This window comes from Oncorhynchus keta, chromosome 29 (assembly GCF_023373465.1).
Source record: "Oncorhynchus keta strain PuntledgeMale-10-30-2019 chromosome 29, Oket_V2, whole genome shotgun sequence".
Lineage (NCBI taxonomy): Eukaryota > Metazoa > Chordata > Actinopteri > Salmoniformes > Salmonidae > Oncorhynchus > Oncorhynchus keta.
The window spans coordinates 45,193,539-45,209,285 of NC_068449.1; positions in this window are offsets into that span (position 1 = coordinate 45,193,539).

Consider the following 15,747-nt stretch of genomic DNA (forward strand, 5'->3'; position numbering starts at 1 on the left):
ATCCCCTTTACTTATTAGTATGCTACTGTAATTACACTACTGTAACACTACTGTAATCCCCCTTACTTATTAGTATGCTACTGTAATTACACTACTGTAACACTACTGTAATCCCCTTTACTTATTAGTATGCTACTGTAATTACACTACTGTAACACTACTGTAATCCCCCTTACTTATTAGTATGCTACTGTAATTACACTACTGTAACACTACTGTAATCCCCTTTACTTATTAGTATGCTACTGTAATTACACTACTGTAACACTACTGTAATCCCGCTTTACTTATTAGTATGCTACTGTAATTACACTACTGTAACACTACTGTAATCCGCCTTACTTATTAGTATGCTACTGTAATTACACTACTGTAACACTACTGTAACCCGCCTTACTTATTGAACATAAACAAGTAATTTAGTTGGAGTTTTGTTCTTCATTTTAAAAGGTTTTATATTGAAATGCATTGCATTACATTCCATACATGCACAACCAACAATAGTATAATATTATAATTACTATTTTATTTCATTTGAGTTTGAGAAATGCTGTTGAGATTAAAAACATTTCTATTTAATTTATTGTACAACTAATTCCTTTAGAAATGTCTATGAGAGGAATACCTCCCTTCAAGTGCCTTCCGAAACAGCCTCTGAGTTCCCTCACTAATTAATGTGTACGGCAACACTTGTATACCTGCTACATTATTAAGCAGATAACATAATCTGCCCCCATCTGTCTCAGGAGAGCTGAGCCTGCTTTTGTTCCCTCTCTCTTTATGAGCCCCCCTTTCATTCCTCTTTCACTCTATCTCTCCCATGAGACCTTTCACTCAGAGCTGTGACCCTACCGTGACCTTTTGTCAAAACACACACTCTCTCTCTCTCTCTCTCTCAGGAACCTTTGAGTCATCTTACTGTGAAGGAGAAGCATAAATATAATCACACTATCTAACTGTGTTGGTGTACAGGCTACCAGGAAAGTGTCGACACAATCACACTATTGGTTCATTTAGGGATTTGCTTTGTGTGATTAGAAGCAGTTATATCCAACCTGATGGACATATCTTGGAGGTCTTGAAGTGTTAGCCTGTACTGGTGTGTAGTCCACCAGTGTTTGGCTCAATCCCATTTCAATTCATTTCATTTCAATTCTTGTTGCAGTACGTCTTGCCGTGGCATGGAATTAACCCTGCCGTGAGTTGCTGAAAAGCGGACCACAATCGGACCATAGGTCAATGCAGGTGTTTCACATACTGAACATTTTCAGGTCTTGGGGTAAATACTTTATTTTATTGGTTCAAGGTGAATAAGAACCATGGTTACCCCTTCTAGGATTCCGGTATCATTAACATTTGTCTCCCTGATGTGTAAAGTAAATCAAATGTTATTACAGCAACAAGTGTTGGACAAATTCATGTAATTCAAAATGTGTAATTACACACTCGAATGCATGTCTCATCAAACACTCTCACTTACACTATCAGCATTACCCGCAATACAGTGGAGGTTGCTGAGGGGAGAACGGCTTATAGCAATGGCTGGAACGGGGCAAATGGAATGGTATCAAACACCTGGTTTTTATGTGTTTGACTCCATTCTATTCACGCCATTCCAGTCTCAATACTCCATTCCAGCCACTATTATGAGCCGTCCTCCCCTCAGCAGCCTCCACTGCCGCAATAAGAAGGATTGCCCATCTATTGAGCCGCTCTATGGCTGCATCCCAAATGATACCCTGTTCCCTATATAGTGCACTACTTTTGACCAGGGTCCATGGGGTCTCATACCCTGTGGATACAGGACAGTACCTTGCAGCCATGGCGTCTCATAAGCCTGTGGATACAGGACAGTACCTTGTAGCCATGGCGTCTCATACCCTGTGGATACAGGACAGTACCTTGCAGCCATGGCGTCTCATACCCTGTGGATACAGGACAGTGCCTTGTAGCCATGGCGTCTCATACCCTGTGGATACAGGACAGTACCTTGTAGCCATGGCGTCTCATACCCTGTGGATACAGGACAGTACCTTGCAGCCATGGCGTCTCATACCCTGTGGATACAGGACAGTACCTTGTAGCCATGGCGTCTCATACCCTGTGGATACAGGACAGTACCTTGCAGCCATGGCGTCTCATACCCTGTGGATACAGGACAGTGCCTTGTAGCCATGGCGTCTCATACCCTGTGGATACAGGACAGTACCTTGTAGCCATGGCGTCTCATACCCTGTGGATACAGGACAGTACCTTGCAGCCATGGCGTCTCATACCCTGTGGATACAGGACAGTACCTTGTAGCCATGGCGTCTCATACCCTGTGGATACAGGACAGTACCTTGCAGCCATGGCGTCTCATACCCTGTGGATACAGGACAGTGCCTTGTAGCCATGGCGTCTCATACCCTGTGGATACAGGACAGTGCCTTGTAGCATGGCGTCTCATACCCTGTGGATACAGGACAGTACCTTGTAGCCATGGCGTCTCATACCCTGTGGATACAGGACAGTGCCTTGTAGCCATGGCGTCTCATACCCTGTGGATACAGGACAGTGCCTTGTAGCATGGCGTCTCATACCCTGTGGATACAGGACAGTACCTTGTAGCCATGGCGTCTCATACCCTGTGGATACAGGACAGTACCTTGCAGCCATGGCGTCTCATACCCTGTGGATACAGGACAGTGCCTTGTAGCCATGGCGTCTCATACCCTGTGGATACAGGACAGTACCTTGCAGCCATGGTGTCTCATACCCTGTGGATACAGGACAGTACCTTGTAGCCATGGCGTCTCATACCCTGTGGATACAGGACAGTACCTTGCAGCCATGGTGCAGTAGTGAGGCTCAGCTTTAGAAAACTGAGGTTGGTTGTTGTAATACTAACAATCCTGAGACAGGTTTCTATAACTGTGCAAGATAGTTCCGGGGATAGAGAGATGGGAAGAAAGGAGAGTGGGGATTTAGAGGTGGATAGGGAGACAGAGCGCGAGAGAGAGAGAAAGACACTGAAAGTGGGACAAAGAGGAGAGAGGGAGGCAGATGCCTAAAAAGATGGACAGGGAGTCGGAGAGAGGAGAGGGAAGCAGAAAAGAAGACAGAGGCACATAGAGAGACACTGACAGTGAGAGAAAAAAAGAGTAGAGAGGGAGACAGAGAGAGAGAGAGGGGAAACTGACAGGATTCCAATGCGGATCTGAAATGCCTACAGGAGTGAGATGACTTGCACTGGAGCCAGTGAGCAGGGACTTGAGGGAAAAGGAGTAAGCCCAATCATACTACTTTCTGACAGGCATAATATGTTCTGGATACTGTGACAGAGGTTAGTGTGTGTGCATGCGTGTGGGTGTTTGCGTTTGTGTGTGTGTGTGTGTGTGTGTGTGTGTGTGTGTGTGTGTGTGTGTGTGTGTGTGTGTGTGTGTGTGTGTGTGTGTGTGTGTGTGTGTGTGTGTGTGTGTGTGTGTGTGTGTGTGTGTGTGTGTGTGTGTGTGTGTGTGTGTGAAGGGTCAGCTGAGGGGAAGGGTCAGCTGAGGGGAATGGTGGATCCACCATTGAGCGTGTGTGTGTGTCTCGCTCCTGACCTCCTCAACCTAGTACAAATCCCCACTCTGTCAGTTGGCGACTGCATCTCTCAGGTGCTGGGATACCACGCAAATGACGGTAAGTTTAAAACTTTTGGTGTATTTGAGGATTAAAAAGCCTTCTGAAGTTTGTAATTACCACATTGATTTCAGACTTGACAAAAATGTTCATGAATTATAATCCACATAATAATTCACATTTCCTGTTGCTGCAGGATTATGTTCCTGTCGTAGAAAACTGGCTCAAATTAATGATCCTACATCTGTGTTTGAAAAAAATCTTTGCAATTGGATTAGGAACATTACATTGGATGAGCAAATGTAGTTAAATAGCAATCAAAAATACAAATGTGCTCTTATCTTCTTATGGGAAGTCACATTATGTTAGCATACAGTATAATTTCTACATAAACATGGTAATTGAACTGAGAGTTGCAACAAGGGCTCCTAATGGGCAGAACAGCTGAGCCTTCAACAGATCTAGGATAGAGCCTTCAACAGATCTAGGATAGAGCCTTCAACAGATCTAGGATAGAGCCTTCAACAGATCTAGGATAGAGCCTTCAACAGATGTCCCAATCCCAAATCAGGGTTAACCATGAGGAGGATACCAAACAATCTGAACCTGGACCATTGGTTATTGGAGCAATGAACTCTGTGACCGCTCACAGGAGACAGGGAGAGAGAGAGAGAGAGAGAGAGAGAGAGAGAGAGAGAGAGGGAGGAGGAGAGAGGGAGAGAAAGGGAGGAGATGAGAGAAAAGGGGAGGTGGGATAACAGAGGAGAAGCAGCAGAGGAAAGAGAGAGTGAAGGCAAAAAGTGTGGGTCGAGGAGGAGGGTAGAGAGGGTAAAAGAAGAGGGAGGAGAGAGAGAGCAAGCAGGAGATGAGAGGAAAGAGAGAGGGTAGTAGTGCGAGAAATAGAGAGCGGAAGATAGAGACAGAGGGGTGTGGAAAGACAGAGAGACAGAGACAGAGAGAGAAAGAGAGAGGGCGAGAGCAAGAGATGATAGAAAGGGGAAGGAGAGAAGAAGGAGCGAGGGAAAGGTGACCCAGGAGAGGAGAGGAAAAGAGAGAGGGCTAAAATAGAGAAAGATATAGAGACAAATGGGAACAGAGACCGAATGAGAGAAAGAGGGGAAAAAAAGGAAAATCACTGCAGTACATCTCCCCCTCCTCATTTGCTGACAGATGATGTTTAGAGGTCAGACACAGGCAGGTGGCAGCGGTGGGATCCAGAACACACTCTGATTGCGTCCCCCTTTGCACCCTACTCCCTACATACGAGCCCTGGCCAAAAGTAGTGCACTATGTAGGGAATAGGGTGCCATTTGGGACACCGCCTGGGTAGTACTGGATCAGAAAGTCAAGGACACCCCTTGCGTCCCAAATTACACCCTAGTCTCTATGTAAATGCATTACCTTAGACCAGGTCGAAAGCAGTGCACTATGGGCCCTGTTCAAAATTAGTGCACTATAAAGGAAGTATGCGGCCCTTTTGGAATCATCCAAACACATGGTCGTGACCAGAACCAAACTGCGTGACATAGCCATTAGTCATTGTGACAAGGACTCAAAAAGGGCATTACATGCTGGAAAATGGATTATAGCCATATACAAATATTGCAACTTTTTATGCTAAATAGTGACTTTAAATATTCAAACATCTGAAATTATGTTAATCAATTTCTTATACTGTGTAGTTGTGACTAATTTGATAAAAATAAAATAAAAAAAAGTCAATATTACATCATATACATCTTACATTTTAGGTATTGAATCTTCATTATCATTTCCTTCCAATCCGCTATCAACTCTAATCAAAGAGCTCCTACTGCATATACAGTAGCCAGCTGGCGCTGCTATAATCAATGAAGTCAGTGGCGTAAGTGCTTTTGAACAAAGTCTGATGGTGTGTGTTTCTCATTATTGGCTTGTAGACAGGGACAGACTGGGACCAGAAATAGGCCCTGGCATTTCTAACACACTGGCCCAACATTTGTCCCCGAGGGCCCACTCTTGCCCATTTCTTTTCTCCTTATTGTTAGACTCCATTACTAGCCGAATAATGTTATTTCCGTGTGAAAACACAAACTTAGACAGACCTACCTACTGGCTATATATGGACCAGCCCATCTGGCATTTGCCAGAATTTCCCTATGGACAGTCCATCTCTGCCCGGGTGCTGAGTCAGGTCTCTTCTCACTCTAAAGCCCCGGGGGCTGACAGAACATCAACTGAACTGGGATCAGCAGCGTGGCTCCACTAGTCTATCCCCTCTGCACTGCGCTGTAATGTAATGTAATAAGATTACATCAATACTGAACTGGGATCAGCAGTGTAGCTCTACAGTACTGTGATATCCCCTCTGTACTGTACTGCAAGTAATAATGTAATAATTTGAGAGCTCAGTCCCACCCTGGCTGACAAATCAATCTGTTATCGGTGCTGCATGACATCAATACTGAACTGGGATCAGTACCATGGATCTACAGCACTACTAATGTCATTACATTACAGTACTGTAATGTCATGACATTAATACTGAACTGGGAACAGTAGTGTGGATCTATTAGGCCCAAGTGCAGACAACTACAATGTCAGTCATTGTGCAGGGCCTTTTAAAGGACAGTTTGATGCATGTGCAAAAAAGGCTAGTTGATTTGATTAATCATTGCTCTCAATCACATGCACAGTGAGACGGGTGCATACATGTGTGTAGGTGCACGTGTGACTAAGGAACACACTCTCTGAGTCAAAATGTGCAAACCCTCAGCAAAAATCTCCTTTCCATACTATCACAGGCTCTCCGATCCTGAGCTCTGACAGATGTGTGTGTTTGTCACTAAGTGCATGTGATTGTGTGTGCATGTTTCTGTATTTCCTCGCACACACCTCACACACACACACTGCATATTCTAGGCTCTATTGGCTGCGTCTGTTGGGCTGACAGAGTGGTGGTGGTGATAGTGAGTGGTGATAGTGAGTGGTGGTGGTGATAGTGAGTGGCGGTGGTGGTGATAGTGAGTGGTGGTGGTGGTGATAGTGAGTGGTGGTGGTGGTGATAGTGAGTGGTGGTGATAGTGACTGGTGGTGGTGATAGTGACTTGTGGTGATGATAGTGATTTGTGGTGGTAATTATGAGTGGTGGTGATAGTGACTGGTGGTGGTGATAGTGACTGGTGGCGGAGATAGTGACTGGTGGTGGTAATAATGAATGATGGTGGTGGTGATAGTGACTGGTGGTGGTGATAGTGACTGGTGGCGGTGATAGTGACTGGTGGTGGTGATAGTGAGTGATGGTGGTAATAATGAGTGATGGTGGTGGTGATAGTGACTGGTGGTGGTGAAAGTGGCTGGTGGTGGTAATAATGAGTAATGGTGGTGGTGATAGTGACTGGTGGTGGTAATAATTGGTGGTGGTGGTGGTGGTGGTGATAGTGACTGGTGGTGGTGATAGTGACTGGTGGTGGTAATAATGAGTGGTGGTGGTGGTGATAGTGACTGGTGGTGGTGATAGTGACTGGTGGTGGTGATAGTGACTGGTGGTGGTAATAATGAGTGATGGTGGTGGTGATAGTGACTGGTGGTGGTAATAATTGGTGGTGGTGGTGGTGGTGATAGTGACTGGTGGTGGTGATAGTGACTGGTGGTGGTAATAATGAGTGGTGGTGGTGGTGATAGTGACTGGTGGTGGTAATAATGAATGATGGTGGTGGTGATAGTGACTGGTGGTGGTGATAGTGACTGGTGGCGGTGATAGTGACTGGTGGTGGTGATAGTGAGTGATGGTGGTAATAATGAGTGATGGTGGTGGTGATAGTGACTGGTGGTGGTGAAAGTGGCTGGTGGTGGTAATAATGAGTGATGGTGGTGGTGATAGTGACTGGTGGTGGTAATAATTGGTGGTGGTGGTGGTGGTGATAGTGAGTGGTGGTGGTAATAATGAGTGGTGGTGGTTGTGGTGATAGTGAGTGGTGATAGTGACTGGTGGTGGTGATAGTGAGTGGTGGTGGTGGTGGTGGTGAGTACTGGGCATTAGCACCAAGCAACTAGCTTTGGTTTAAGTGGCTCTATCAGGAGATGATTACACTCAGCTTTAGTGCACCGAGGCCAAGGAGATCTTAATTCTTAGTGCCCTTAGCTTGCCGCCTGCTTGGCAGAGTCTATCCACCAGATGGGTTGGGGCTTGATGCCTGGACATCTCATTGGAGTAGGCAGATGGTAGTTAGAACATGGTGTTGGAGAAGGGTAACACCAGGGTTGTGGGTTTCATGGGTCAAATATACTGAATATGTGTATCAATGTCATTAGTAAGTCAAATGGCGCCCTGTACCCTACATTGTACATTACTTTTGTAATATTTTATTATTGGACATCTCTGCTCTGCCAAAAAGCGGAACCCCTGGAACCCCTAGACAAAATCACCATTGATGATTATACGTGTGATGCAGTTGACTTGCTTATTGGTTATACTGTACATTGATCGGGTTACATGAGAATATCCTGACCTGTACAGATTTTGTTTGCAATAATATGCCATTTAGCAGACACATCCAAAGTGGTGCGTGCATACATTTTTGTATGGGTAGCCCCCAGCTGGAACTGAACCCACGATCCTGACGTGAGAAGCACCATGCTCGTCTACTGAGCTACATAGGAGAGGAATAGTGGGGTTTGTAAATATCAAGGAAGAATATGTTGGCCTCTGTTATCTGTCAGGTACTGAGGTGAGTCATGAGAGCAGCCGTGGCCATTTGCATTTTGGTGTTTGAATTTGATTATGCAAATACTGTATCACGGACAGGGACTGTCATTAAACATGAATCATTAACCCTGTAGATAAAATGCCCATGTAGTCAGAGATAATAGTCTAGTAGTCTTTGACTGACTATACAGCAACAAAAAAAATGCTGAAAAAATTAGATCTCTTTCAGTTGTACGAACATGTACATTACAATGTAACACAGATGTTGTTACCTAGTGCTGTCAGACTCAACTTGATTCCCTGAGTTGACATAACTTAACATTTTATGTCAGTGAAAAAAAAAACTATTATTTTTAAGTTTTACAGTTAATATACAAATGATGATGTATATATACTGCTGAAATGTTTTGTTTTCCCAAGTCAAATAGAGTAGGTAATTGGACATGGAAGATACAGTTTACTATGGTTTTGACAATCTAGCTAGGCTTGGGCGGTATACCGTATATACTGCACCGTTTATCGGGGTATTTTGTAATACAGATGGCAGGTTTTTCAATACCATCAACAACAAAAAATGGGGGTGCCCAAAACATTAACTATATACGTTAACTATCTAAGATGGGTCAATGAAATCATCTCCAGCTCAGGGCTCTAGCTAGGCATTTGGTCTGCTAACTTGCTAGCTAAGTGGCTAGATGTCAAGATTAACTTCTTGGTTAATTTGTAAGGCTGAGCCGTGTGTTTCAGACGACACAGACAGATGTCTGTCTAGAGTCGTAAACAACATGTCCAACAGAACACATGTTACATAAAACTGATCAACACACACACTAACACCCCCCCCTACACACACACACACACACACACACACACACACACACACACACACACACACACACACACACACACACACACACACACACACACACACACACACACACACACACACACACACACTCTCAATCAACACAGAGTGACTCGAGGGCGACCGCTGCTATGGCCCCTGTGGGTAAAAACTGCCATGTGTCATTTGAGCACCGGGGAAGTCATGACTTGACATGTGCAGTCAGCTGTTCGGGATGCAGTGAGGGGAAGGAAGCTTTCCATCAGCCCCAGTCAGCCTGGTGACTTTAAGGGCTGCGTCTCAATAGTAGAGAGTTGACATTTTTATAATAAAGCGATGCACAGGGGGAAACGATATGCCTCTGTTATTATTGAATGAAGTTTAGAATGGCATTTGTTTTCCTCTCTCTTTTCCTATTTGTCTTGATGTCCTTTGGGTTGGTCAACCAGGAGACTATTCTGTTGAGTTTGCTGGCAGTGGAACCATTGTCAACACACTAACTTCCTCTGTGAGGTTATATAAGAGTTGTGACGCAGAACAACACTTCTGACTCATGGTTGGCACAGAGTACATGTCATCCTGCTCTCTGGGTTCACACACTGTGGACTTGTCACTCACCAGAACAAAATGGCATGCAGTTGCATATTCTGAACACATGAGTGCATGGTTGTCTTCCTGAGTGTGTTTCTGCAGACATGGCCAAACCCTGACAGGTTGTTCCACTGACCTGGCCTTCCATTGTGAACCTGGCCTTCCATTGTGAAGATCTGTCCGGCATGACTGCCAGGTGCACTTGTGACTGCCTGCACTCTTAGAAAAGACATGTTGTGGAACGGCTAGCTTGGTTGGACTGTTCGACCAACACCGATATACTCTCGTAAATGTGAGGCTAACACGTGTGTGTGTGTGTGTGTGTGTGTGTGTGTGTGTGTGTGTGTGTGTGTGTGTGTGTGTGTGTGTGTGTGTGTGTGTGTGTGTGTGTGTGTGTGTGTGTGTGTGTGTGTGTGTGTGTGTGTGTGTGTGTGTGTGTGTGTGTGTGTGTGCGTGTGTGTGTGTGTAATATTAAAACATGCAATCTACTTGCCGTGAAGCCACTCAACATTTACATTACATTCAGTCATCTTAACAGACTCCCATCCAGAGCGAGCCACAGAAGCAACCAGGGTCAACGCCCTGCTCAAGGGCACATCGACAGATCTCGCACAAGGTCAAAACGGGGACCCGAACCAGCAACCTATCAGTCACTTGCCAAGCTCCCATACTGGGTATGGAACTTATCATACCCTATCCAACTTCAGTCCATTCTCCTGTATCCCAGGTACAAGGTCCTGTGTTTTGTTGCACCGTTCAGGACTGTTCGTTTGTCGTGTTTTGTTTCAGTGTTCATTAAAACCGTTTTAATATGAACACTTACCACGCTGCACCTTGGTCCTCCTCTCTATCTCCAGACGACATCCGTTACAGCAATTATTAAGCTCTATTGGCGTGTTGGCTAGAAACTGTCTAAAAGGAGGAGGGGTATTCATTCAGCGGAGGAGGCGAAAGAGGAGTGATATTTATTCTCTTTTATCACTCTGTGGGTTCAGAACAGTTGCCTTTTTCTTATGTCTTAATACTTTTAACCGAGGTGCTGGAATTTACATAACAGTCAAATCGGTTCCTCCCAACAGATTCCGAGCTCATTCCGTTTGGAATGCGAAAGCTCGTTCTGAGAAGAAATCCATCATTCATAGCATTTTTCCTCCTTTTCATTCCGCTTCAGGGAATCCATCCCTTTTTGGTCATGGTGCGACCAGATTTTGATCTCTTTTTAACTGAGGGAATGTTGATACCAAAGAAGGAGAAAAAGAGAGGAGAAAGGAATGTTTGAACTCCCAATCCTACAAATGTATGCTGTAAGACTCAACTGTCCCCAAAAATCGCACAGAAGACATTGATTGTGGTGGGTATTTTACCCAGTTTTACTTCATTTCATACCTCTTCGTCTCTCCTCTTCCGTCTGCCATACTTGTATTTGTCTCTCTCCCTCGTTTACCTTTTGACCACCTCTGTCTCTTCTCAGATATGTTTTTCATCTTCCTCTCTCGCTCTCTCTTTTCCTCCCTTAACCCAGTGTCTTTCTATTTTCTCTCTCTCCACCCTCCTTCTCTTCACCCCCCACACTCTTAATTTTTCACACCACCACTCTAGCTTCTGTTCCCCATCCCCCTTTTCCAGTTGACATAAGCGTAAGCCGCTGGGTCATTTTTAATTATTTAAATCGTGTCGGATATTAAGAGTACATTTTAATTCCCCAAAGCCAGGCATTAAGACCTAAGGTGCTTTAGTACAAACTAAATTGCATTGTTCATCACCTGCAGCCATCTGCAAAGCTGCATAGACAGTGGTAGAGGGCAGTTTAAAATGACGTTGCCATGCAGAGCTGTTGTAACATTTCTGGCCCGACTCATACTGCTTCCCAGCAGAGACAAGGGTAAATCCCAGCGTCCACCCTTCCCACTGTTTCTCCAACCTGCCTGTATCCATCCCCATTCTGATTTCCTTTCGGTCGAAATACCTTAAAATAAATGACCCATGTAGAATTCTACCTGGTACCAACACCACTGTAGGGTTATGCCTGGCTTGTTCCCTAACGTTGCTCTGGCTCTAGCTGAATAGAGCTGCTCTCTCCCCGGCAGCCTTTTTCATAGCGTAGCTCTGGCTCTAGCTGAATAGAGCTGCTCTCTCCCCGGCAGCCTTTTTCATAGCGTAGCTCTGGCTCTAGCTGAATAGAGCTGCTCTCTCCCCGGCAGCCTTTTTCATAGCGTAGCTCTGGCTCTAGCTGAATAGAGCTGCTCTCTCCCCGGCAGCCTTTTTCATAGCGTAGCTCTGGCTCTAGCTGAATAGAGCTGCTCTCTCCCCGGCAGCCTTTTTCATAGCGTAGCTCTGGCTCTAGCTGAATAGAGCTGCTCTCTCCCTGGCAGCCTTTTTCATAGCGTAGCTCTGGCTCTAGCTGAATAGAGCTGCTCTCTCCCTGGCAGGAGTAGCCGCTCGGATAGCAGCTAGCTATTTGCGCTGATCCAGATGAAAAGGTTCAGAGCTTGCGGTAGGAATCCGGAGATGTGGAGATTTGGTGGAGAAAAAGCAGTCCGGTATGCTCTGGGTTGAATCACGGTGTGCAGACTGTCAGGAGTTGACTGGGCTAAGGTTAGCTGATGACCACAAGCAGTGGCTAACTGACTAGTAGCTAGTTAGCTGGCTTGCTTCTGTTGGGGGTTCCGGTTCGTGTTAATGGACAATCCAGCAGGCATCGGCTGTGTAGCTGAGTGATCATAGGGTCCAATGAGCAGCACTAGATGAAACAGGGAACAGTTCCGTAGTCAATCACTATGTTGAGCGAGCGGGAGACACAGCGTTCAGGGAGCTAGCAGGCCGGGGCTAGCAGATGGATCATCACCCAACATCCACGACGCAGAGGCTGGTTTTGTGTTACGTCAGCAGACCAGCAGACCAGTCATGATGGATTGGCGGGGCTCCGTGTAGACAAAGGGTCCAGGCAAATTGGCAAGAGAAGTGTTGTAGTTGGTGTACTTTGTTTGCTAGCCGGGAGATGGGCCTAGCTCGGGGCGAGCTGGTGCATGCTGGACAAGGGCGTTAGCCACAAATAGCTCATCGGTAGCAACTAGCTAGCTGCGAAGATCCGATGTAATGGTCCAGAGCTTGCGGCAGGAGTCTGGTGATGTAGTGGAAAAGAGCAATATGCTCAGGGCTGGTATCGCGCTGTGCAGACTGGCAGATATTATCTGGGCTATCCAGGTTAAAGTGGCAGGAGTCAGAGCTAAAGGTAAAGACCGCTAGCAGAGGCAAACAATGACTAGATAGCTAGTAGCTAATTAGCTGGCTAGGTCTGATGGCGGTTCCTTCAGAGCTAGGTTAAAAAAATAGCTGATCCATACCACGTTGGGTGAGGCGGGTTTCAGGAATGTATATTTATTTCGGAAATGGAAAAAAGAGATGCACAGCACTAACCTCAAGCAGTTAGCCAGCAACTTCAACTGTTAAGGTTGTACCCTCACTTGTTAAGGTTGTACCTGCTTGTTTTGTGCCCCATGCCGATGGCTTCTGGGTCTATCTGTGCCACCCTATTCTGTTCTGCCCTGGCACTACCTGGCATGCTGTCCATCTCAAATTCAACAGCAGGCATCCATGTATTTATCACAGGGTGTGTGTGTGTGTGTGTGTGTGTGTGTGTGTGTGTGTGTGTGTGTGTGTGTGTGTGTGTGTGTGTGTGTGTGTGTGTGTGTGTGTGTGTGTGTGTGTGTGTGTGTGTGTGTGTGTGTGTGTGTGTGTGTGTGTGTGTGTGTGTGTGTGTGTGCACAAGTCTCCCAGAGAGCAAGGTGTGGAGGGGAGAGGTGGGTGAAGAGGGCGGTAAAATTAGACGTGTGACTAAACTACACTACAGTGCACCATCTGACAGGGGGTGTGAAGTCCTGGGTCGTGTTCATTACGGCAAATATTTCATAAAACATTTTGCAACAGAAGACAAAAAGTTCAAGTATTCCCTCCCTGTTTCATTTTTTTAAATGTAGTTTTCTTCCGTTCCGTACCGAATGAACAGGACCTTTTGGTGAAGCTGAATAAAACACATGGGAAAATGTGAAGGAGGATGTTACGTAATTAATTGTAACGTACGCCCCTAAGGAAAAGGCGAGAGGTATTAGGGTGGTTGTGAACTTGTTAAGTATGAGTGGCACTGGCATAGCTACATACCCCCTCAAAATACTTTAAATATTATTCACTTCCATGTCGGCTCTGCCTAGAAAAGTCCTTGTCTGGAGAAAAAGGTTCCCAATGTCAAACTCTCCAAAAAAGTGCTTAAAATAATGGATATTAACTGAAAACATGACCTGATGTAGTTTCTTGCAGTAGCTCTCTTTGGTGGAGGGCCCTTGCTGGAACCTTGTGGGGGGCTCTGCGAAACTTCTCTACGCTACTGATGAGTGGTATGTTAATGAAGATACCAGTCTACAGTTAGATATTTTATGTGGTGAGGTAGGGGGTATGAGGTATGAGGTGAGGTGCATCACCAGGGACGGAGACAATGTGAGCTATGAATCTAATGTATACTCAGTAGTCAAAAGTTTGCCTCTGGCATTTTCGGTTGCATCGCAATTTCGCAACCAGATAGGTCAACTTATTATTTAGCTGTTTTGTTGGGCAGTGACTGGCAGGTTGCTGGCACAGCTGTCAGACAAAATGCCATCTCCCATCAGAGACAGGAAGAGATGGAGAGGTCCAGACAGAGAAAGACAAAGAGGTTGATACAGACGTGGAAGAGTACTGGTTGTGATGTGCAACGCTTATTGACCCCCTCCTGTCTGAGCACACACACACACACACACATACAAGCTCTCTCTTTCCCTCTCTCTACTTTTCTCCCCCCCTCTCTCCCCCCTCTCTAAAACTCTCTCTCACACAGACACTGAGCCATCCATCTGTGTCTGAGCAGAGGTGTGAGAGGTCTGCCTGCCTGCCTGCCTGCCTTTGGGCATGTGTGTGCACGTGCAGGCTGGTGCACATTTGTTAATGTACTCATTTGTGTACAGATGTCTTCAAATTAATGTCGTACACCTGTATGTGCTCACAGGCACTTTTGTGATTGTGTGAGCGCGTCACATTTAGTGTATTACAGCCTTTACAGTCGGTGTGATGTCTGGTTACACAGGTCCTTCCCTCGTCTCTAGTACTAGCGCTCTCAGCACATCCCAGTATTACTGATAAGGCTGTTCTGAGAACTGCTTGGACAAGCCTTTTCACAGTGGCTGGAAGCAGGATGAATTCACTGTATTTTATATAAACCCGACTTTGATGCCTGGAGAGCCTGTGGTTGTGTAGCTGCCATCATAGGAGCTGGTGTTGAAAGATGAGAGATGTGAGGAAGGGTAAGTTACTCAGTTCTTCAATTCATTTAGTTCTTCATATCATAGATATTATACAGTGTGTAATATAGTTGCTAGATCCTTATAAATTAATGGTATACCCATTGATTGTTGAAGAATATAACTTCTAAATGCCTCATGAGCTTAGTTCAACTGTCATACCGCATCAGAATCCAAAATATGAGCTTGTTTTACTCCAATATTTGTAATGAATGTAATTGTAAACAAACACCTTATAGCCTGAAAACCAGACCGGTCACCCATGATACAAGTCAGTATTCGACGTCCATCTATGTCTGAGGACGTCTGGAGATGACGTGGATTCCGGCCACTAGGGGAAATAGGTTTTGTTTTGGTTTTGCTAGGGCATCAAATTTAAGCAGGTTCAAGGTTGCAAGTTCAAATCCATCAATAGAATGTTGTTTTTGATATTTTTGTTTTAAGCCTACCCCAAACCTTAACCATTACCTTGACCATTCTGAGTTAATGCCTAACCTTAAGAATTTGGAGTTAATGCCTGAAATTCATCTTAAACACTTCGAAATTTGACGTTTGAGAGACATGAATGAACGTCTAATTCTGACATGAGACTGTGAGATCTGGTTGCCGAAAACATGGTTAAAACAACAATTTTGATATCATGGATGGTCAGTTCTTGAATCCATTGCTCTGTCTATGAATTTGAGAGCGGTTAC